We start from the raw sequence: 23,995 nt of genomic DNA, 5'->3' as shown, positions 1-23,995 counted from the left end.
TGGATCAGTTCATAAGTTACTGTATATTAAATCTGAAAGCAGCATGAATGTTCTTTGATTTTTTTTTTAAAGTTCTGGTAGAAAAAATGAGAAACTGGAAAGAAGCTAGTAATATAATTGGGTGTCTCAAAAGTACATTAATAGGCAACTCACACTAAGATTGGCTTTTCTTCTTTCATTCTGTTTATATGCAGCACGATGAAACTGCTGCAACATTATAGGTTCCAATTAGCATGTTTTTATTGGAAATGCCTTAACTTTGACATTTAGTTTAATTACCTCATTCCATCCTGACTTTCCAGGGCAGGGAATCCCTTCATAGACTCCAGTAACATTCACCAAATCTTCTATAGTTGGGGCTCTGTCAGCATTCCTGTTAGAAGCTCCATTTTCCAAAGTTTTATCAGTTGGTTGTTAAAATATGCAGTATCTGGGTGGAATGTTGGCTTAGGTTGTAGCCTGAAAGAGAATGCTTAATAGAGTCATACAGCATCTGCCTTTTACATACAGGAGAGCCACGCTGTTTTGCATCCCTGTAACTCCAAAAGGAAAATGGTGTTGCAGACCATAACCGCCTATGTAATGTGGATTAGGCTATACATGTTATGTATAACATTTTGGCCACTATTAAAGATTGATGGGAAGGAGAACTGTCTATGATAAGAGCTGATTTCCTATCTTGCTAATATGTATTTCATAGTATTTTTAATATGCTGTACCTAATTCCATTAACATTAAAGGTTAATGAAGGCTCTGTGATCCAATATGGTCAACCCCAAATTTTCAAAAATCATGAGTCAGGCTCACCGAAAATCATGAGATTGGCTTTAAAATCATGAGTTTATGTAAAAATAATAGATTTGGTGTTCTTTTTATTTGCTTTCTGCTCTTTGAGCCTTTAGGGGGCTCTGGGGTCACATTTTGAAGCTTTTTCCACAGCCATGAGCGCAAGAAACTGACCTTTTCTTTAAGAATGAACCTCAAATCATCACATATCCACTTGACTCCGGGAGCAGGGGCTTTAAGGAAAAAATGAGACTTATGACAAAATCATGAGAGTTGGCAACATTTGGATCTCTGTAGTACATTATACAGCTTGGAACTACACCTATAAATGTATATTTGCTGTCTGAAATTTCTTGCTTTTGTTGTTTTGAGGCAAACACAGAATGTGGGGTTTTGGGTTTTTTGTGGGTTTTTTCAGCTGTTTATGCTGCGTGGTTCCATTTGGTAGCTTGGTGACCTTTGTTTCTGACCCTGATCTTAAGCTCTTCCTTAATCCTTAACAACTGAGTGTTTCATTCTCTGGATTCCATTTGGTTTCACTGACCTAGATTTTGCCAGCTGGGACTGATTGCTGGGATGATCTAAGTCTATTAAAGCCTTAAATTCTCTCCTTTCATGAAGGGGAAATTATTTCTTTCTTAACTCCTTGTTTACAGTGTTGTCAGAAAAGACCGATTCAGGTGACTTCATTATTAATCTTACTTCCCTGAGAGGTGACCCAACTTTGATCTCAGCTAAAAAAATAAATAAATAAAAGTGTAAATTGAATTTTCTTTGACAGCCGATGAGCTGTGACAACACTGAGCATTGTGCTCCAAGAGACCTGAGGCGTTGGGGAAAGATTTTCAGGCTGCTGGTTGGTAATGTGTGGCAGTGGTGATGCTGGCCGCTAGAAATGTTTGCAGAGAAAGTGATGGGTGCTATTTGGTGTACGCTGTGTCAATCCCCGATCCCTGGAGCGGTACTCATGTGACTCTTGGCAATGTTCTGTGGGTGGGCTTGGTTTGAGAATGATTCCCACTGTACCTCCATTTTTGGTGCTGTAGGGAAAAAATGCCACCGAAGGAACTAGGAAAAAGTCACTGAATACCATTTATAGAAAAAATTACATTTCTTTTTTTCATTGCCTCAAAGTCTAAACACAAACAAGAAGACATTCTCAAAGGCAAAATAAAACATCACTAACTTAGGTGGCTAAATTTCTCTGCAAATAATGTGGGCAATTTCTGCTGGATGCAAATTAACAATTTGCAGAAGAGTGGAATTTCTTACTGACTAAGGGTGAGGGTGGAAAAAAAGTGAAATTTCACTTGGGATCAAATACTTTAATATCTTAAATATATTACTTGTTATATCAGACTATTCATCCATGGAACCTTTCCGATTTATATAACCATGGCCGTCTACAAGAGAAAGAGAGTAATAAGGATTTTAGGGAATATGATGATGAGGTGATGACAATCAGTATGAAGTATGGATGGGGGAAGGGCAGAGAGAAATTCTAAGGCTTGGTCTACACTACAGAGTTAGGTCGCTGTAAGGCAGCTTATGTTGACCTAACGCTGTGTCTAGACTAAAATGTCGCTCCCACTGATGTAAGTTGCCCACTACAGCGATTTAACGCCACCTCCATGAGAGGTGTAGCGTGTAGGTGGATGTAGGTAGGGTGATGCGGTGTCTGTGTAGACGCTGTGTTATTTACATTGCCTGTGGGGCTGACAGCTGGAGCTCTCCCGTCCTGGGGCTGACAGCCCGAGCTGGAGGGGAAGAGGGGGGAAGGAGAGGGCTCCAGCCATGAGCTCCGGAGCAGCAGGATGGACAGCTTGGGCTCTGAGCCACAATGCCCCACACAGTTAAATGGGTGAAGTGCTTCCGGTGGGGGCATGCACCGCTGACAGAAGGAGCATAGCGTGGATATGAAACACCATTTAAAATTACTGTGGTGCTGTACATTGACTTAACTTAAGTCAACTTAATTTTGTAATGTAGACATGTGGCCTTAGATCTCAAGTTGTCTCTAGTTGGCCAAGAGCAGTGAGAATGAAGCAAGATTTAGAGATGAGGGTGGTGGTGGTCTCGCTGTGATAACTCCATTAGAATTTGTTCCTTTCAGCATTAAAAGAAAAATGATATCTTGATATTCTAGCTCTTGCCAGAATTTATTAAAGGACTTTATAGACAATATTGAACACTAGTTCTTGTGTTTGCTTGGAAATTTCTGTCAGTAAGAGAGAATCTCATCATATAGCTTGAAAGGCACAATGTCTCTGGCATTCTAAAATAGATTAGACTGTTACTGTTATGCACACGTCTTCTGTTACAAATAGCAATGTAACCAGAAGATTAGAAATATTGTGTGTACATACTGTACATGGAAACCACTTTGGTGATATATAATGTACATGTTAGTCTCACATCATGTTCTTGGGAAATCACATATACTTTATAAAACCTAGTGGGGGGAGTGTTTTTGGTTTTGTTTTTTGCTTGCCATTATGCCGCACGTTTGTTCTTGTGAGGAAAGTCATTTATGTTCCGTTTCAGTTGTTTTCCCTCTTGTTTTCGTGGCTGCCCTCTTGTCTGAGTCAGTGTCCGTGTTGGCTCAATAATTTTGTTCCTTGGTTTGACTTAATTCTCTTTTTACAAATATTGTTATAGTAGAATGAGCACAGATTTGCAGTTTATTCTAATCTTAGTTAACTTTCCAGTGCCTAACGTGCCATCTTCCTCTGTAAACATGTTTGGTTTGGGTTAATATATAATTCTGCACTTTTTCATTTCACTCCTGAAGGTGCTTGGAACACTAGGTAGATATACAGCCAAATGGCATGATTTGAATCTGCTTGGTATACTAAATGAAAGCTAACTTGCTTTAGCTAGAAGACAAGATATGTTGGCTGTTTTCCTCTTCCTTGCTTTTCTGGGGAAATAACTATATTTCAAACCTTAGGTTCTAGATCATTATGGCAGGACCTTTGCTTTGGATGACAAGATTGGATAGTGTTGGAGATTTTTTCTTATGATCCACTCTGTTCAGGGATCCTACATTTCAGCTTGAAGTGTTTCCACCCGGCCACTTTTTTGGTCTCTTTATCTACAAAGATTCTCTCAGAAATTAAATCTTCACTTACAAATATTTTTGGGTGGGCTCTGACAAAATTATATATATTTAAGCTTAAGAAAGCGGAGTGAAAACTGTAGAATAATTGAACCGTTATCGGAAAATCTCCTCTCAGATGACATTTATTACTCAGGGCTCTCATTTTGAGGATTTAAAAGTTGAACTGGGTTCCTAGTTCTTTTGTCTTTTCAATGTAAAGTCCTTTCTCCCTTCACATTTGAGAGTCAGGCTGTTAACAGTTGCTAATTACTACCCCTGTTGTTTAAGAAATGGGAGGGAAAGCATGTCTGTGGCCAGATAGCTTTTAAAGATGTACGCAGCGAGATAACACTCATAAAATTCACAACCCATCCTGTGCAGCATAATGATGAGAAGAAGGCTAAGCCCTCTTTGTCCACCTTTTAGCTAAAAATGTAAAAAATGGTGAGGCTGTATTTATAACCAACAACGTGCTATCATTTTAGCGGCTAGAGATGAATGTCACCATTTCCATAAATCTTGGATTTAGAAAATTAAAACACTATGGGGACCACAAAGGACTGAAGCCAATGACTAGTTTCAGTGTGTGTGCCACTACAGAAGACAAACTGTCAAGGGCATTCAGCTTAATTGCTAGAGGAAGGAAAGCTCCAGGCAGGCACACAATTAAAACAATAAATAACACTCTGTTTATTGGTGTGGGTTTAATGTCCTGTCTAGATTCAACCAGCAACTCCCTCCTTTTTTTCATCTTCCAACCTCAGATAAGTTCTTGCTCTGGTAGTCTTCTTTTATTATTATTTTCCCTCCCCTGGTAGCTGACTCTGCTTTACTTATTCTGATAATTATGGCAGTCTTAACAAGCAACATGTGCATTTCCTTCCATAAATCTGGCGTCGCTCTAACTGGTAACATTTGTGGCTTTTAATGAGCACCTGCAGATTTGAAATTTGTGGCACTACTCAATTCATTACCTCGGGGTGAGCATCTCTGATGTCTTTCACTTTTCATTTTTCTCTCTGCCAAATGATGCTCTCCTGACATTCCAGAGTAAATAGGCCATTATTATCTGGAAATTTCCCACTACAAACTGATTTGGAGGTGGACAGCATAGAGTCAGGACACTTGTCAGTTTAGTTCTGGGCTTCAAAATATTTTCTAATAGCTTAAAAGTGTTGGTTGGTTTCTTTTTCTTTTTTTTTATTAGAATTGGGTATATGTCAGTACTTCAGGCTGCATGGAGGATGATCCCCACAGAGCTCTACAGGGATAGTGAACATTGTTTCTTATTTTTCTTATGACAGTACAATTCTTCATCAGAGTAGTTTCTCTTATGTTAACTTGCCTTAGACTTTCCCAGTGTTCATTCACACATCTCTGTGCTGATTAAAAGTCCAGTGAAATAGAACAGGAGGGAAAAAACAAAATGTCAGAAGCAGACAAAGTTGCGGCATCAGAGGTCATATGGAAGAATGCAGCTATGTTGTTATAAACTTTATACAGTGAAACACCGCACCTTTGCATGCTTCATTATTGCATACAATATTATATGGAGCATTTTTTCACACAAGAGGGCGCTCTTGGAATTTTAAAAGAAATATTAAGAAGAAATTAGCTGGGCCTCTTTTTTTATTTAATAAAATAAGTGTGTAAGGTCTCTAGCACATCTTCAAAGCTGTGATGGAGAATCTAGTGCTCCCACTCATACTGTATTTGTTTCAGATTGGGTAATACAAGTACATTTTAAAATTGCAACTTTTAACCGCTCTGCCTTTTCAATAAGAATGGTTGATTTCCAACAGTTTTGATCTAAAAGGCTGAACATACTTGGATAAGAACTGTGTAAATGACAGTAGATCATCTGCATGTACTAGTATAAAATTTGAATATTGATCATAAGTATGGCTTAATTTTATGTCCCTGGAATATGGCTGAGCTACCCAAACTACACTATGTTTAGACGTGTTCTCTTTTAATTCCATCATGTATGAAGCCTGATCTTTATAGGATGTAACTAGAAACATATAGTAGGATTTGACAAGTGGGACATCTAGTCCAGCCAGCATCTTGTCTGAAATAGTGGCCCGTACCAAATACTTAAGAGGAGAGTATAACAAAGAATCTCTTTTATAAATAATGGAATAACCTGCCCACCATAAGGGAAATGTCTTTCTAGCCCTGTCAGTTAGTGGTTTCTGATGTCCTTAGAATCACATCACGTATAGTGTTGACAAGCCCGAAGTTCAAATTCTTAAATCAGACCTTAAAGATAATGAGATTGTAAGATTATTTCCTGTTCTTTGGTCTGTTGTGATTTTTTTTTTTGAGGCCCTCCCCTGCCCAATTCCTGTGTGTGATTTAATGTTGCTAACTCTCTCAAATTTATAGCAAGGCAAATTTGGCTTCACTGCAGAGTTCTCACCATACAAACACATAGTAAGGCCTGGTTTACACTAGGAGATTATGTCGAATTTAGCAGCATTAAGTCAAATTAACCCTGCACCCGTCCACACAACGAAGCTATTTAGTTCGACATAGAGGTCTCTTAAATTCGATTTCTGTACTCCTCCCCAACGAGGGGAGTAGCGCTAAATTCGACATGACCATGTCGAATTAGGGTAGGTGTGGATGGAAATCGATGCTAATAGCTCCGGGAGCTATCCCACAGTGCACCACTCTGTTGACGCTCTGGACAGCAGTCCGAGCTCGGATGCTCTGACCAGCCACACAGGAAAAGCCCCGGGAAAATTTGAATTCCTTTTCCTGTCTGGGCAGTTTGAATTTCATTTCCTGTTTGGACATCGTGGTGAGTTCAGCAGCACTGGAAACGATGCAGAGTTCTCCAGCAGAGGTGACCATGCAATCTCAGAATAGAAAGAGGGCCCCTGCATGGACTGATCGGGAAGTCTTGGATCTGATCGCTGTGTGGGGCGATGAGTCCATGCTTTCGAAGCTGCAATCGAAAAGACGGAATGCAAAGCTCTACGAGAAGATCTCAAAAGCCATGACAGAGAGAGGATACAGGCGGGATGCAACGCAGTGCCGCGTGAAAATCAAGAAGCTGAGACAAGCGTACCAAAAGACCAAAGAGTCAAACGGACGCTCCGGATCCCAGCCCCAGACATGCCGTTTCTACGAGGCACTGCATTTCATTCTAGGTGCGGCCGCCACCACTACCCCACCACTGACCGTGGACTCTGAGGATGGGATATTGTCGACAGCCGCTTCCTCAGGATGACATGTTCTCAGAACTTATGGGCTGCTCCCGAGCCGAGGCGGCCCAGCAGACCCAGTGGAGGGAGAACATGTCGCAATACCAGCGAGCACACAGCGAACGGGAGGAGAGGTGGCGGCAGGAAGACCAGCAGGCGACTCAAACGCTGCTTGGACTAATGAGGGAGCAAACGGACACTCTCCGGGGCCTTGTGGATGTTCTGCAGGACCGGAGGCAGGAGGACAGAGCCCTGCTGCAGTCTATCTCTAACCGCTCTCCCCCGCCACAAAATCCCATCCCCCCCTCACCCAAAGTCCCAAGAAGGAGGGGCGGCAGGGGCCGTGAAAACTGTCACTCCACCCCTGCAGACCGCTCAAGTACCAGAAGGCTCTCATTCCCAAAAATTTGATAAGTCCTTTCCTTCCCACCTCACCCAAGTCCCCGTCCCAGTTTCATCCTCTAACTGTGTAGTTGCTAATAAAAGATACGTTTCTGTTAATTACTGTTTCCATCATGTTCTTTTAGGGGAGAGTGTGTTTGAAGGGGGGAAGGAGGTTGGTAATTGGAGAGGACAGTCACCTTTACCAGGGTACAGACACGGGGACAGGTTCAGCAGAAGGTCACACACACATTGCAGTCACTAGCCACCCTGGTTAGTCTGGGAGGTGGTTTTCATGTTCTGTGTGTGGGGGGCCATGTGACTTTGTGGCGGGGGAGGGCGGTTACAGATCTTATGCAGCGGTCCTTATCCTGGCTCACAGAGCCACGCAGCAGGGGATCTGTAACCATCCTCCTCCGCCACAAAGTCACATAGCCCCCACACACAGAGTCCAGAAAAGGAGGGGTGGCAGGCTCCATTGAAACAACCAGTCACCACAGCGGACCGCTCTAGGAGCACGAGCCTGTCATTGCTCGAGTTTAGAAGCGTCCTTTCCATCACTACGCCCGCTCCCCACCACAGTCTGCATCCCAGTTTCAACACTTTACCGCAAAATCCGTAACAAAGAAAACGGTGTTCATTTATTTTATTTTTCCATTTATTTTATTTCATTTTTAAACATGTGTTGGAAGGGGGGGGGGGACGGGGTGAACAGGGTATGTAGCTGGAGAGGATAGTCAACATTAAGTGGGTAAAGAAACGGGGGCAGGTTCAGCTTCTCTTTAAACAAACTTAATAGTCACAGGTTACCCTGCTCACTGAGGAACCTAGCTTTCAAAGCCTCCCGGATGCACAGCGCGTCCCGCTGGGCTCGTCTAATCGCACGGCAGTCCAGGCCATGAATAGCTTACAGTCTGCCTAGTGGTGAGTTTGTGACATGGTGGAACTAGGACTCTCCAAACTCATATCCTAAAGAGGCTACCAAATTTCCATTAGATCAATTTTTAATCTGTGCTGATCTGGGTTGGATTCAAATTGATAACCTACAGGGGATAGGCTCTACAGCTCATTAATGTCACCCTGAGGTATCTAGTCCCCCATAAGTGCTAATGGTACCCTTTTGAGAATGAAGCTTGCTTTCGGGAAAGATGCACTTATTAAATCAAGTTCTGACCTTTTGGAGCTTTCACAAGCAGTTTCTTCTACTCCCTGGAAACAGGCAAAATCTCCCACAGGTTGCTATCAGTCTGTCATATTCTGTGCTTAAAGGGACAGCTCCCATTAACCAAAATACAAACCCTAAAAATGCAACAATAAAACAAATATTAATACAATATCCAAATTCACATCTAAAGACAAAGTTTTGCAATGTAGTATCTAACAATTACTTTGGGGGTGGGGAGGGTGGACTTTGTATTAAAGAAGAGCTAGGACTAGAACTCATGGTTTGTGGGTATGTAGTTTACTGCCCCTTCCCCTAGTCTATGGAACATGCTGGAGGGGATCCCTCTTGATCTTTCTGTCTCCACCTCCTCCCCCCATTTCACCTCACCCTGCCTCTGCTGGGCTTTTCATGTTGTGAAACTGCCTGCAGCAGGGGCCAAAATCGCCTTGTGATAATGTTGCAAGATCCGGCAACACATAAAATATAGGATGTTCTCAGTATTAATATAATTGAATAATCAATTATTTAAATTTAGCTTCTGGTCTCTGATATCCTGTGGCAATGAGTTCCACTGGCTGACTGTGCTGTGTAAAAGGACGTTTGCTTACTAGCTTTAGATTTTTTGCCTTTCAATTTTATTGTTCTTTAATTAACCTTGCTTTAGTATAATGAGAAGGTAAGTAGAAGTGTCCAATTTAGCTTCTTCATACCATTCATTGTGTTGTATACCTCTATCATGATGACTCTTGTGTCTCCTCTATAAACCAACTTGTCTAATCTTTTCAATCTCTCTTCAGATGGAAGTCTTTCCATGACTCCAGTCACTTTTGTTACCCATCTCTGGACCCCTTCTGTTACTTCTCTAGCTATTTTGAAAGGGGCGGACCAGAACCGAATGCAATATTCAAAGTAAGAGTGTGCCATTGACACCACAGAAAAAATGATACCTATAATGGCGGTATAATACTCTCAGTATTATTTCTCTCAGCCCATTCTTTATCCTCCCTAACATTTTGTTTGATTTTTTTTTTTAATCACTGCTCCATTTTGCCACTCTGATACTCAATTCTTTTGGCTAGTTAACAGTTAATTTGGAGCCCAGCAATGTGTCTGTGCAAATTATTCCTTCCTTAGACACCTTCCACACCTCAACAATCAGGGTATGTCAACACTTTGAGTTGGGGATGTAATTCCCAGCTTGAAGAGACATGTTCATGCTAGGTTTGATCCAGTTGGTGTGCTAAAAATAAGGTGTAGTTGCAATGGTGGGAAGGGCTAGCCATCCTGAGTACATACATAGCATCTTGGATGGGTACGTACTCAGGGCAGCTTGCACCCACAGCTACAAAATGTAGACATACCCTCAGGTTCATCTGCCATCATATTGTGCATTCACTTAGTTTGGAGAAGTATCTCTGAAGTTTCTCACCATCTTGTCTTGACTTACCTAAATAATTTTGTGTTGTACCCAGATGTTGCTTCTTCCCTCATTACTGGTTAAACGTGTGTTCCTTGGCAAAAATTGTAAATAACCCAGTACAATGAATCCCTTTCTTGAAACTCATATAGAATATCCCATCTTTCTTGAATACCTGCCGCGCCCGATGTGATCTTATTTTAAAAGTATTTTGCTTTTTTCATCCATGCCCTACGTTGCACCAGTTTTCACCATCAATGGCACCAATTCCTTGGGTTTCTGGTTTCTAAGCCCCTTTTATATTTTCTTATCTGTGGCCCTGACTGCCACAATACATGAGAAACAATCAAAATGTTACATCACATTAAAGTAAGTCCTACCCCCATGCTCCCTCTTCCTAGAGGATGACCTTCATTTCTGTTCTCACTTGGGAGGAATCTTTCCTAGATAACTATAGGCCTTACTGTGCCACCAGTTTGAAGCAGAGCTCCCCATTTATTTAATCACAGGAGGTCTGCTTAAAATGTGACAGCACAGCATGACACAGTGTTGTTCAATAAATCAAACAAAAGGATGCAGTTCACACACTTGAGTCCGTTGTCTAAGCTCCAGTGGTTACTAGAGGGAATGAGAGTTCCCAGTCTGTTTCCATTTCAAAAGAAACATTTTTTCCTCATTGGTTTCAGATTCCTCTCCAAGAAATACCTGCTAATATATATTAGCTCATCTTTTATATGATGAGAGAATTAAATCTGCGAAGGAGTGCTCCTAATTTTATAACCATACTATGTCTTTTCCAGCCATTCCATTGAAATTATTTTGTTCTGTGAAAAGAAATGTAGACATTGATTTCAAAAATCAAAAAAATGGATAGACCCTAGTTAGAGAGGTGCATTTTTCCCTTTCACAGAGAGGTTTAGAGCAACTGGCAAAACATTGGATGAGTGGTGCAAACTGTCTGGGCCTTCATTTATAATTCTGTCAGTGTATGTATGCCAGCCACTAATGACTACAGAAGAGAAGGCATCTTATGTTGCTGAAAAATCTAAATTATATTCCAGACAGGTTGACACTGATGCTCCAAAGTGCAGGTTTGGAAGATAATTCCTAATCTCAATAGAAAAGAGGTGTCAAATTCAATTTTACTGAGGGACTGATTGCAATTTTCCTTTTAACTCTAGGACACCACAGAAAAAATCCATCTGACTTGCTACTGAAGCATTATCACTTGTTGTTCTGTCTTTACACAAATATATTTAGTATGACGCTGCATGTTCTTTTGTACTCCTTTGGGTCACTGCCCAGCCTGACTCTAAGCATGATTTAATTTTAGTACAATAAATTCGTTTTATTACTTGTATTGTGATAGTGCCCAGAGGCCTAGTGCATTAGGCATCACAAATGATAATAATACTACATAAAAATGAGACATAGTTCCTGTCTCAAGGACTTTACAATACAAGGGTCTAATGGGCTAACTCGTGACAATACCCTAGGTGACCTCTCCTAGCTCCCCAAGGCCCTGCATTTTCTAGGGTCTTTGAGGTTTTAGATCCCCTTTGATCCCAGGCTTTAGTACCATTCTAGCCTGGATGGAGACAGACAAGTAGTTTCTTCACCATTGATAGTCCAGCCATTGTTTCCTCAAGGAACCTTATCTTTGCCATTATCTTTGTTTCTTGTAGCTTCCCCCTTTAAAGCCTCCGTTGAGTTAACTCCTGGCAGTCAGGCAAGTTAATATTAAACAGATAATATCAGGTGCATTTGACATTTATAAAAAATAAAACATTCCCCACCCCAGGGATAAGTCAACAAAGCCAAGTCTTTTATGTTAACTGGTTTAGAGTCTTAGGAAAATGTGACCCTACATAGCGCACCGTCCGTTGATGTCTATGTAAATTCTGATATTTCAGCATATCTGAGTCCAAAGAATAAACTTCCTGAGTGCATAAAATCTCTAAAACATGAAATCAAATGCTTGTTCTTCATGTTCCTTTTTGGGGGGAAGATGCGCTAGGTGCAGGGGTATTATGAAAAACAAACAAACAAAAAAGACTAATCCTAATAGCAGATTTCCTTTTAAAGATAACCCATAAGGACAGCCATGCATATCCTATTTAGAACAGAGTACTGATAAATTAGCCTGCTGTTACAGCCTTTAAGAGATAAATAATGACATTAAAAACATTTCCTTAAAGATGAATTTGGTGATGGAAAATGGTTTTATAAACTTACCAGTACACACAGTATTTATCTGGGGTGGACCAAACCATCTAGAGAAAATGAGTCTGGGCCAGAATAATTAGATATAGTGGTCTGGATTGGATCACAGCAACAAGGTTAACTTTAAAAATAGGTACTGATTTAAAAAAATCTGGATGTCTTTGTCCTCAGACAGTTCGCCCAGCTCTTGTATTTAACCAGTATATATTTGGATCACTTCTGACTATTAACATGACTGAACCAAATTGTTACTCTGTGCAAACATTTACTAAGGCAGCATGAGATGTGTTCTGTAGTCTGATGGAACTTAAAGTGCCAATTAAAAATGATGAGTTGTTTAATGCCAATAGGCCAGACCCTGCAGTGCTCACTCATGCAAAATTCTAATTGACTCCAATGGGAGGTCTGCAGGCATAAGAACAGTGGGGAACAAGGACAGAGGCACAGCCTCAGAAAACTACTTCAGGAATCATAGGGGGAAGCATTTTGTGTTCACTGGAACCATCAGCAAACTTGTGGAGACTCGGGGACACTCTAGTCTGCCCTCTCTCAAACCTGTGCTATTGGAGATATACCTATCTCAGAGCTAGAAGGGACCCTGAAAGGTCATTGAGTCCAGCCCACTGCCTTCCTTAGCAGAACCAAGTACTGATTTTGCCCCAGATCCTTAAGTGGCCCCCTCAAGGATTGAACTCACAACCCTAAGTTTAGCAGGCCAGTGCTCAAAGCACTGAGCTATCCCTCCCCCCTATTGTGTTACCCTTAAGATCCATTCTGTCAGAGACACCCTGCTCCCCTTACTCCCAGTGAGAAGTTTTTGACTGGAGCTGAGCAAATAATTTTGTAATAAAATATCTTTATTGATGAATTTTAGTCTTTTTTTCCTCTCCTGTTAATGGAATAACCATGAGCAGCTTATGATTTTTTCAAATTCACTAATTATTAGTGTGTGTTGTGAACTCTGATGGTGAAGAGTTCCTGGTCAGTATTTTATTTTATTTTGAGGTGTGAATTGTATAAGTTGGTGTTTTGGTTTGTTTTCGTGATTAGATGAACTCATAAGCACCTCTGGCAGTGCCAAAAACAAAAGTTCACAGGGCAAACTGATGACTATTGGCTTTTAGTTGATTTCTCTTTACCGATATTAAAAATGACTTTGTTTTCACTGGACTCTTACAAATACTGGCATTGTGAGCTTTATTGGAAAAAATATTTTAACTTAATAAAGGGTGTAGAAGTAGCAATTGTTTTGGACTACAAATATGACTAGAAATTTGCAAAAGGAGTGAATACAGCAAAACGGTATGTAATGAAGTTTTGAAAGACAAGACAAAAGATTTTTGGTAGGATTTACTTTTTGTTTTCAGACCTATATAATTATTTTGAATGTTAGAAATTTAGATATGATGAATATCTAGAGAGGAAGGATGTCCTAGTGTTTGTGGCATTAGCCTGGAATTTAGGAGACCCAGATTTAATTGCCTGCTCTGACACAGACTCCCAGTGTCACTTAGCCGCTCCATACCTCGGTTTCTCATCTGTAAAACAGGGGCAATAGCACTGCCTTACCTCACCAGAGTATAGAGGATAAATACAGATATTACAGTGATGGGGGCCATATAAGCAGGGCTGCAACCAGGGTGGGGCAAGTGGGGCCACTGCCCATTGTGCAAAGTCGCAGGGGCGGAAAAATGGGGTGGAAAAATGAAGGGAAAAAAACAGCAGAGGGCACACATATGGTTGCTCGCCCCAGGTGCTAAAATGCTCTAGTTACGACTCTGCATATAAGTATCTAAGATAATGTACTTCTGTTTGTAATAGCATGAAGGAGACTTTGTATACAAGTTTTGGTTCCTAGATAACTTCTGTTCCCCTTTCCCGCTTACTTTGCATAAGATGCAAATATTTTAGAAGGGGGTGGGGGACAGATATAAGGCTACAGTCATCATGTTAAACTATAAAGAGCTCTAAAGAAATCATCCTGGTTATCGAACAGCAATACTGACTCAGCACTAATTTGCCACATAGACTTGCGCAAGTCACTTCTTTATTCTTAATTTCTCTCTCTGTGTGTGTTTGTGTATTAAAAAAATAAATGCTTAATGTACTTCACATTGCAGTTGAGGATTAATTGAATTTCATACAGCACTTTGAACATCTAAAGTGCCACGTAAGTGCTATTATCACAGTTGAAATGCCAGTCATTTCAACATTGTTACACTGGAGGTGGAATTTAATCACTCTTGGTTACTGACATAACAACGAGGAGGATTTTTAGAAGTGCATCATCATTTAAAAGCTTTGCTCCACCCTATCCAGTCTTGGGAGGTGTTAGAAGTTGTGACTTTATATTGGACATTTAAAAAATCTACAGTACTGTATGTTTTAAGGGTTTTATTCTGCTAGATACTGTGTCCAGAACACCCTTTACAATGAGAAATATGTGGTGCTGTAAATTGTAGTCTCTATGGTGGTGATGCAACTCCAGTATACTTAAGGTGATCGCTGGGTCATCATATATAGCACACAATAAATAAGCTAGACATTGACTCATGTTTTCTTTAATACATTTTGATAAAATATAGCTCTTGTACTGATTTACCATACTCCATTTGTTAGTATTTGAAGAGAACTATTGTATATGATAATTCATTCTTAAGAAAATCTTTGTTTGCAATTTCTCTTGTATTCGTCACATCTAGCTTTTATTAGTTTTTAATTTGTTTGAACTCTAGCAATATTTTAAAATTATGAATTTTAAGTGAAGTATCTTACTATTAGAGATGACAAAATAATTTGAAAGGAATCATTTTATTTGACTAACTTCACCAGTTTTGTTTTGCAAACAGATTGCAAAATTCATATACCTATTTGATTTGAAATTTTACAAATTTCTCCAGTAAAAAAACATTTTAGTTTGTTCATTAACTGACCATTATGAATATTCCCAAGTGATGTGGTATTATTTCTTTTCCCAGATTGGAAGACTTATGTAACTAATTAATATACTATGAGTTGTGTATTTTGCAGTCTAATACACAATTCAGTTTTTTGCTACTACTAGCATTACTATAGCTCTAGCTTGCTAATGTTCATGGAAGGCAAACACCAAAAGGGTTGTGAATACAGTGAAATAGAAATTCACTTTTGAATGTGAACAATCATTCACTAACAATTTTTTTTGCAATATTTACTCTGCTCTACTCATTTTACTGAGTAAGAGAGTGTCATAAGAAAAGTCAGTGGAATGGTAGGTCACTCAGATAGTAACTTATGAAATGGATCAACTTGACACCAGTGTTTCATTTTACCAGTAAGTTGTACACCTTTAACATACATTTGTTTAGAAGCATTATGAGAGATTTAGGTGTTTACTAAATGGAAAATATATTTATTTAACAGATCTATTTTGGGAGATCAGTTTTCTATTGGAGTTTTATCTCTTGCATCTGGACATATATTTCTTTATCGGGGTTGATTTAAAAAGGGAGTTTTCATATTGGGAAACTTTCAAACATCTTTGACTTAAAACCCAAAAAAGGTTTACCTTTCTCTTTGTTTTTTTCCCAAATAATATAAAATTTAGCTGCATATACATCTCTACCCCGATATAACGCGACCCGATATAACATGAATTCGGATATAACGCGGTAAAGCAGTGCTCGGAGGAGGGGGGGGGCTGCGCACTCCGGCGGATCAAAGCAAGTTCGATATAACGCGGTTTCACCTATAACGCGGTAAGATTTTTTGGCTCCCGAGGACAGCGTTATTTCGGGGTAGAGGTGTATATACATTATAAATATTTACTGTTTTAAATAATCTCTGGCTCCTTATCTCGTCTTCCCTTCCTATTGGATTGTGCAATTCTGCATTGGAATATAATCCTGAAAATCACATGGGAGTCTTACCATGGACTCCAGTGAAAGCAGGATGGGGTCTTTATGCCATAGATTAGACTGATCTCCATTTGTGTCGTGTGGGGAACTCTTCAGTGTTTGAGAAGATGGAAACTTTACTACCACAAGTAGTCCCATTGAATTCAATTAGACTCCTCACAGTCGTAAAGTAAGCATGTGCATAAGTGTTTGCAGTATCAGGGCCCTAGTCTGGTGGTGGCTGAGGAGCTATGATACAGCCCATCCCAACTACTTTTTGTGCATGGAAGTTAGAATATCAGCAGCTGCCCTCCTGCATCCCTTTTGCAGTGTTTTGGTCCATTGGCTCTGCACTGGGTCAGGAAGTGCTGCCCCTAAGTTTGCTTCAGAATCCAAGTCTCTGGTTAAAAGGGAATATCTCTCTCTCTCTCTCTCTCTCTCTTCCCCTCTCGTGAATGCACCATGTGTTCTTTATGAAAGGAATATTTATTAAAGGGGAATTCATTTAAATGTTTCACAGTACCAAAAAGGTATAAAATATTTGAAAGCTGAAGAAAATGGGACCTACTCCCAGAACACATGGTAAGTGAAACTTGTTTTTCTCATGATAAAGAATATATGGAGAATCAAACCCTGCTGAAGGTTGATCTGTGCTTAATTCGCGTTTGTCAGAAGAAATAGTGTACACATAACTGATTAGTGTAGCCTTAGCTGATATAATCCCATAATGACACTCCTCTGGTGTGCCAGTCTGCATTAATGGGCTCTCAGCCTCCATCTCCGCTCTAGAGCAGCCTTTACAATTCTCAAAAGAATTTTCTAGAGATCACCAGCTTTTAGGTTCTAAATAACCTTCATCCAGTTTCAAGTAGAAAAACTGTATTTGCTCCATATAAAGAATAATTCTTAATGCTTATTACATTTTGCAGTAATCCATGTAGACTCATTTCCAAGAGAGTGGCATTCTCTCCTTACCCCTGTAGACTGCTCATAGAAATCCTAAAAGTGAAATTATATTGCTTTAACCTTACCCTATTGTTGCCATTTTATCCCTGTCCTCTGATTTCTAACAAATTATAGCTTTTTAAATGTTTTGTGTGTCATTGTGAAGTTTACTATGCATGCTAAATGATTTGAGTTATTTAAATGGTATTGGAACAAATTACTGCCTTCATTATGACAGACAACAGATGAGTACATTATACTACTTAATCTCAGCTTCTTTAACTAAAATACCATGATTGCTTTCCATCCAGTAGTTCTGTAATTGTTCTCTTTGTATTCCACTATATGGCTTTGGAATAAAGCTAATGCTGACTTTTTTGCTCTTGTTTTTTAAAAAGCACAATAACATACTTAGCTATTGCCAGGCAGATGATCAATTGTTTAGTTAATTCTTTTATACATAAGTCTGAATAGGACTGGCATAGAGCTGTGTGAAACTTGGCAGTCATGATTTGCTACCTTTATTTTTGTTTGTGTTTTGGGTTTTTATTTATTTTTGTACTTTTTTTTTTTTAAAGGTTTCATTCATTCGGTTTTAAGGTTCTCATTAGTAAATTGCATGAAGTTCAATTTATCTACCTAGGACACCAATCCTAATGAGATTTGAACCCAGAATTCCAAGAAGTCTAGGTATTTCAAACCTGGTGCTTACATCACTAACTCACCTCTTAATCATTACATTAGCCAGGTGACAAGAATTTGGGACCTCTGTTTACTGATCCTTTCTCTTCAGGCTTTTCCTGTAAAGCTCACTTTGTAATTTTCCCCAAAAGGTAATTTTCCAGTAAGAGTTCCATTAAGAGTAAACCTGGTAGTGCACCATAAAGGCTCAAATCAAACAATGCTGCTTGGTTGTTCAGCATTAATGAGTCTGACAAAAAAAAATTGGAAATACTGTCATACTCTGCACCGTGCCCAGGCCTGTCTATGCTAGAAATCATGCTGTGTTTTGCTCAACTTTATTTCCGCTTCAAATGTTAGTTAATCACTATTTTACTGCATATGGCTGGCTGAATGGTTGTGATCAAATCTGAAATCCATCTGGGGGACTTTGCTTTCTGTTTCATATTGTCCAGTTTCACATTAATTTGTCAGATCAATTGCCAATGAATGAGGTGAGTTTGTTTGTTTACATAATTTGTTTTATTCTCTGAGAGATGGGTTGAGATCTGAAATATCTCCATATTTCACTATAACAAACAGTTCATTTATATAGTTCAAGCATATTGATAGAAATAGTGAGAAGAACCTTGTGGCCCAGCACTGAGATAAAACTTGCTGATATGCAGAGATGGGATGGGATGAGATTTGTAAGTGGCATTTTCTGAGGATCTCTCTTGAATTTTTACCAGGATTTGGGAATAACTAAAGAGAATATCCAGGAAACCAGTGCATGCTGTGACAAGAGTTTGGCAACATAGTAATTGCTGTGTGACTATGTATGCAGAGCAGATATGACAACTGAATATCATAACGATATTAGGGCTGTTGTCTCAGTGCTTCAGTTTTTAAGGCACTGCTGTAACTTTGGTATAATGCACTGTAGCTGCATATGGATGCAGGCACTATGGTATTGGTCTGCAACTGAACATAAGACCTGCATTCCCAAAGCACAAGCCCTGCCACTTGAAATAAAGGCGTAGGTAAAAGTCTTTCTTGCCAGAGCCATGGAGACATAATTACACACACTGACAGTGTAGGATGCAGCGATAAGCACACATTATCCAAGGTAGAGGCATTACAGCAGAAGAATGGTTGAGAGCAGACACTTGGGTACACAGGTAGGTCCAATTCAGAGCTCGCTGTAAACTTTATGTACAGACCATAAGGTAAGGCTGTAAGCCTCTGAGTCAGTCTTGGGCTCTAGAAGACTTCAGGAGGCTGATTATACAGGAATTCTCCCTTCTATGGATGGTCGGCCAGTGCCTGGCACTTCCTCTGAAGAAATTACTTAAAGGGCCTGTGCTTGGGGAAGCAGAGGACAAGGAAGGTAAAATACGTTACAGAGAAAGATAATTGATTCTTTTGGTTTATTAGTTTGTGTCTCTGTTGTGGAAATTTTGTCAATAACAATAACACTGCAAGTGTCTGTCCACAGTCAGGCTATATCTAGATTGTGCACTTCAAGGAGTACTAGCTACTTGACTTCTCCTTGAAGTTTTGTAACTAACTCCTGGAACAGCTTTAAAATGCTGCATTGTTATTTATCTTTGCTAGTCCAGACTAAGATACACTGGTTATATACAATATTAATTTGAATTTGTGCAAGTCTATTAGACATATATACAGATAATCTTAGAATATATTCAGAGCAAAGTTAAAGAATAGTTTTTTTTTCTTTAACTTGATTAGAAAAATGCAGGGCGTTCAGAATTAGCCTGGTTTAAACCCTTTCAATAAAGCATTTGCCACGCTCATAACTTTAATAAGGATTGCAGCCCTAATGAAATTATTTTACAATGATATTTCATTTAAATTGCATTCATTTTTAAGTTCAACACCCACTGCCCAGCAGTTTTAGTACCTAACAGTGATTCTTTCATATTAATACAGCACTTTGTACACTGTCTATTGGTATACTAAAGGGGGAAAGCATGTCTCGACGTGATACTGAAGTTCTGTACTAACACCCAATTAGCAAGCTGTCCTGTTCAAGATTGCTATTTATAATTGGATGAACACTGGACAGTTAAATTATTGCCATGCTAACATTCTAAATATTTCAGTGACAGTATAAAAATAATTCACTGCTGCAACATGACATGAATCCTCCAGGGTTAGTAACGTTGTGCAAAGAAGTATACGATGGTTTCCTTTAGCAAGTAACCTTCATGTAATGAGTTAAACCCAGAGTTGTGAGTTAAGTATATGATTGTGTGACCTTCATGTCAAGGAGTTTATTTTGGCCTTCCATCAGACAAGCCACTTAAACAAACACCTACCCTTGACACTCTCTTCTTACTTGAATGGAACTGTTTTATAAATGTATCACCCTTGGTTTGATTAACACAAACACTCTGCCAGAGATGATATTCAGTTGGCCTTATAGGCAGTATGGTATAATGGATAGAGTATTAGGAACTCAGAAGATCTGGGTTCTATTTGTGGCTCTGCTACTAGCCTGCTGGGTGAATTTGGACAAATCACTTCATCACTCCGTGCCTCAGTTTCCCTATCTGTAAAATGGGATTAATGATCCTATCTTTGTAAAAGAGATCTACTTATGAAAAGCACTACATAGGACCTGACATTAATAATAATTATAATTATCTATTCATCTATTAAGAATTGACTACACTGCTAGGACATTCTTATTCAAAAAGAACAGGAGTACTTGTGGCACCTAAGGTGCCACAAGTACTCCTGTTCTTTTTGCGGATACAGACTAACACGGCTGCTACTCTGAAACCTGTCTTATTCAAAAGAAAATATTTGGTAGCTGAGCTTAATGTCCTGGTTGGCCAAGCAATCAACCATCACTTGGGAGCAGTTGGGTCAAAAACAGTCTGGACAAGTCTGTTTAGATGAAGGAGGAATCCAAGTTGCCCTTTCCCTGAAAATAGAAGCTGGAGAAGAATTTGGGGTTTCTCAGAACATGGGGCATAAGGGTCTGATGAAATCATACAAGTTTATATGGACTATAAAAGATAAAGCTATAAAAACTAAAATAAATTCATCAAATATATTAGAAATAAGTGGTGGCTAACCCAGTAGAACACCTAAGGAAATTGCCCTGTAAGATGGGAAACCAGAGTATGTGGTATGTGGATGGAAATGGAGATTATTCCAGTTCTGTAGCTACTTGGTCACGTGGTCAGTGATGTGCTGCCAATAGTTCAACAAGGGGCTCCTACAAAAAATGTCCTGCTTAACCCTGTGATTGAAACCCCATGTGCTGCAGAGAGGGGGAGTGAGAAGCTGGAGAATCTATTCATTTGTTTTCCCATTTAAACAGAATGCTTTCTCATAATCAGGAGGGAGGCAACACCACTAGGCAAACAAGTGTATTTAAATGCACTTTGCTGGCAATGTTTCTGCTTTTGTTTCTGAAATCTATTTTGAGTTCATTGATGTATATAATTTGTTTCCTAGAATATGAGAGAATGGGGTTCTGGGAGGATCCTTCCCTGCAAAAATGGCTTCAAAATAGCTGGCACTTGATGGATTTCAAATGGTTTTTCTCTGCAGAAGAACTAGGATTAAAAATCCTCTCTGGCAGGGATGCTTTACCAGTACCAAAGAGGGATTTAACCCACTAGAGTCAGAGACTTTCCTGATCCTGCTTTCAGTTTGGGGACAGGATCCTACCAAGAGGCTCCTGCTGATTACCTCTGGCACATCCCTGCACATGGCAAAGTGCAAAAATAAAATCCTGATCACTCTATAGCTATTGTTTGTTGGAAACGGAGCTTGTGGGAGCTTATTTACTAATGACTGTCAGAGCAGCTGTGTTACTGTGCCACCCTTCCTGGAGGATGTAACAGATTTAATAGCTCTATAACAGAAAGTGAAGTAGGGAGTGGGACCCAACAGCATCCCAGTGCAAGAGGCCAAGGGGCTCATTGGTATCTGGTAGTAAATTTCAGCTGGCCTGACCAGTTGAATGTACCCCAAATGCACTAATGTCGTAACCTGAACCTAGCGGTGTTAAGTAAAATATCAGTAGAAAGCTAGTAACATGCTGATCCTTAATGTGATTATATGGTGTATGTATGGAGGGCAAATTTCAAAATTCCAAACATATTGGAAATTGTTATCAAAGTGTGTCTGCCAGGCAGGGCTAAAGTTAGGCCTCCCTAGACAAAGGAATGTGGCCTCCTGGAAGGTATTTCCAAGATAGGTTAAGAGACAATTGGAGTGCAAATACATAGAAGGTACTCAGAACCATCAAGACAGCAGAGGGAGGAGATTGCAGGAAACAGATCAACTTGCATATTAGTAAACACCAGCAGGGGAAGAAGACTGAATGAAATTTCCTTCACCAGGAGGCTCTGTGTGGCCTTCCTCACAGCTTGAACGAACTTTACTTTGGGGGATAAGTGTCAGAAGAATCCATTTCAAAGGTTTACTGAACTATAAGGAGAGGGGCAAAGAATCCCAAGCTATCTTTCACCAAGGAGACAAAGGAATCAAGCACTTTGGACTTTGTGGAAGTTCCTGACCAGAGGAATGGTTTGCTTGTAACCATTTCTAACTCTATCTTTTATCATAGAATCATAGAATATCAGGGCTGGAAGGGACCTCAGGAGGTCATCTAGTCCAACCCCCTGCTCAAAGCAGGACCAACCCCAACTAAATCATCCCTGAATTCACTTTAAAATCCTATCTTCTTTTGTTAATAAACTTGTTTTACTTTTAATGTAAACCAGCCAGTGCTTCATTTGTAATGAAAGAGGTGTCACGGCTCAAGCAATTAGGCTCAAGCAATTAGGTGCCGGGGCTCAAGTAAGGAGGTGAGACAACCCCTCACTGGTTTGGATTGCACTCCACAATGTGACAGGTAAGTATCTGTTTTCATTATTCTATCAATAAGGCATAAGGCATTACTTGAATCATGGGATGATTGTCAAATAATTGCACTCGAGTTGCAGATAAGACATGGAAAATCGCGAAAAAGTAATAATGGACCTTTATTAATAGCGGTAATTTGGAAAAGCCGGAGCAGACCTATTTGTTTAATGAAAATTTGCTGGAATGATATAAACACTCAAGTATTACGTTATGCCTGCTAATTTCTTTGATTACCAGAGATTTTTCTGCAACTATATTACATTCATTACAAAAAAAAGTGACTGGTACAATATAAAATTCAGAATAGTAAAAGTCTTAACACAACTGCTGTAGAAATCTAGTCCAATCACTTTAGCCTTTTACAGTCGTTGAATATTAGTGCAGTTCTAATTGCTTACTCACAATGTATGCAAAATTGTGGACTGTGCAAAATAAGATAATTAAAATAAAAATTGCGGTGGAAGCCTAATATTGTGAGGTCTGCAATTTCCACAATATCGCGAATGAAGTAGGGCCTTATCTCTCTCATACATTGATAGATGTCATTTCAATTAACAGGTGCCCATCCTGAGTTCTCTGAGTGCCCTGGTGATAATTAAATGTACAGTCTCCTACCTTATCCACCATAATGAACAATAAGAATATTAATTCCAGCAAAGGCAACTAAGTAACTTTTCCCCCAGTGCTCCCAATGATAAATATAAATTCCACTCCCATCCCCCAGGGCCTGAAGAGATAGGCAGTGTGCCTGGGAGACTAAGGGTACATCTACACTACAGCGGGGAGTCGATTTAAGATACGCAAATTCAGCTACGTGAATAGCGTAGCTGAATTCGACGTATTACAGCCGACTTACCCCGTTGTGAGGACGGTGGCAAAATCGACTTCTGCCGCTTTTTGTCGGCGGCGCTTACTACCACCTCCGCTGGTGGAGTTAGAGCGCCGATTCGGGGATCGATTGTCGCGTCCCGACGGGACGCGATAAATCGATCCCCGAGAGGTCGATTTCTACCCGCCGATTCAGGCGGGTAGTATAGACCAGGCCTAAGAAATCTAGGCTGTGGTGGGGAGTAAGTTTCAGAGTTAAAACACATTCACAGAAAATACTCTCTCAGTAGCTCTCTGACATTTATAGCACGGAACTTCCAGCTGGTTCTGAAAGGTAGCACTTACTCTGCTTCTACGAGAGGTTTGGATCCAAACGGCCCCAAACTATAAAGTTTAAATCCAGAGCAGATATATTTTTCATGCCCAAGGTACTTTCTCTGTGACACACAGATAATATACTGGGTGTAAGGTTTCAGTCAATGGGGATAGATT

General features: G+C 39.8%; 1 protein-coding gene across 3 annotated transcripts in view; it reads left to right on the top strand.

The window, feature by feature from the left end:
* The window catches only part of ST6GALNAC3 (ST6 N-acetylgalactosaminide alpha-2,6-sialyltransferase 3), a 336,438-nt gene that overhangs the window by 35,793 nt on the left and 276,650 nt on the right, over positions 1-23,995 (top strand). Inside the window, exon 1 of one of the 3 annotated variants that reach the window (XM_034778728.1) lies at positions 18,914-19,154. The exons of the other annotated variants lie outside the window; for them this stretch is intronic. The gene's annotated coding sequence lies outside the window, so the exon portion shown is untranslated. Of the gene's footprint in view, positions 1-18,913; positions 19,155-23,995 lie in introns of those variants that run through there. 3 annotated transcript variants of the gene reach the window in all.

Source organism: Trachemys scripta, chromosome 8 (assembly GCF_013100865.1).
Source record: "Trachemys scripta elegans isolate TJP31775 chromosome 8, CAS_Tse_1.0, whole genome shotgun sequence".
NCBI classification, from domain to species: Eukaryota; Metazoa; Chordata; order Testudines; family Emydidae; genus Trachemys; species Trachemys scripta.
This window is presented reverse-complemented; position numbering and strand designations above follow the sequence as displayed.